Source organism: Chaetura pelagica, unplaced genomic scaffold, assembly GCF_000747805.2.
Source record: "Chaetura pelagica isolate M959 unplaced genomic scaffold, ChaPel_1.0 scaffold399, whole genome shotgun sequence".
NCBI lineage: Eukaryota > Metazoa > Chordata > Aves > Apodiformes > Apodidae > Chaetura > Chaetura pelagica.
The window spans coordinates 694,232-695,406 of record NW_009970719.1 but is presented as its reverse complement, the minus strand read 5'-3'; positions in this window follow the sequence as shown (position 1 = coordinate 695,406).

Here is a 1,175-nt window from a genome sequence, read left to right as displayed (position 1 = left end):
TGACAGGCTGGAGAGGTGGGCCAATGCCAACCTCATGAAGTTCAACAAGGCCAAGTGCAAGGTCCTGCATCTGGGTCAGCACAACCCCAGGCACAAATACAGGTTGGGGGAAGAATGGCTGGAGAGCAGCCCTGAGGAGAAGGACTTGGGGTTGGTAGTTGATGAGAAGCTCGATATGAGCCACCAGTGTGTGCTGGAGCCCAGAGAGCCAATTGTGTCCTGGGTTGCATCAAAAGAAATGTGGCCAGCAGGGCCAGGGAGGGGATTCTGCCCCTGTGTACAGCTCTGGTGCCCTCAGTACAAGAAATATACAGACCTGTTGCAGAGGGTCCAGAGAAGGGCCACCAAAATGATCAAAGGCCTGGAGCAGCTCTGCTACGAGGACAGGCTGAGAGAGCTGGGTTCCCTGCTCATGGCAGGGGGGTTGGAACTTGATCTTTAAGGTCCCTTCCAACCTTAGTGATTCTATGATTCTATGAAATTAAGAAAATTACATCTAATGTTGATGCAGAAGCTGAGAGCAGGGTAGATCACCCAAATTTCTAGCATCATAATGGAGAATGTACACAGAGGAAAGCAGATTACTGACATACACAGGTCGATGATGCAGCAGGTTCCAGCCATCCTGTCCCTCTGGCAGCATGTCACTTTGACCACAGTGTAAGTCCCCTTCCCTTCAAAGGGAAATTCACAGGTCACAGAATTACAGAATCGTTATAGTTGGAAAGATCACCAAGTCCAGCAGTCAGCCCAAAAGAAAAAAAAAATAAACTCCCCAAAACCACAAACAACTTTGGCCACTAGATCATGTCCTGAATACCAAATCTATATGGCTTTTGAGTAACTCCAGAGATGGTGACTCAACCACCTCCCTGGGCAGGCTGTTCCAGTGCCTGACCACTCTTTCAACACAGAAATTCTTCTCATATCCACTCTAAACCTCCCCCGCCACAACTTCAGGCCATTAAAAGTCATTAGGATCTGACTTAATTGCTCTGCTGGCTCACAGCCTTCTGCAGCAGAGCAGTGCTGGGCTGTGTCATGTGAACATGACCATACATTCTCACACTTGTGCTTACACGTGCACATGCATGCAACTGCACACACACACACACACACACACACACACAGAGGCAAGGAGCAGCAGCCTAGGTTGGCTACAAATCCTGCCAAAA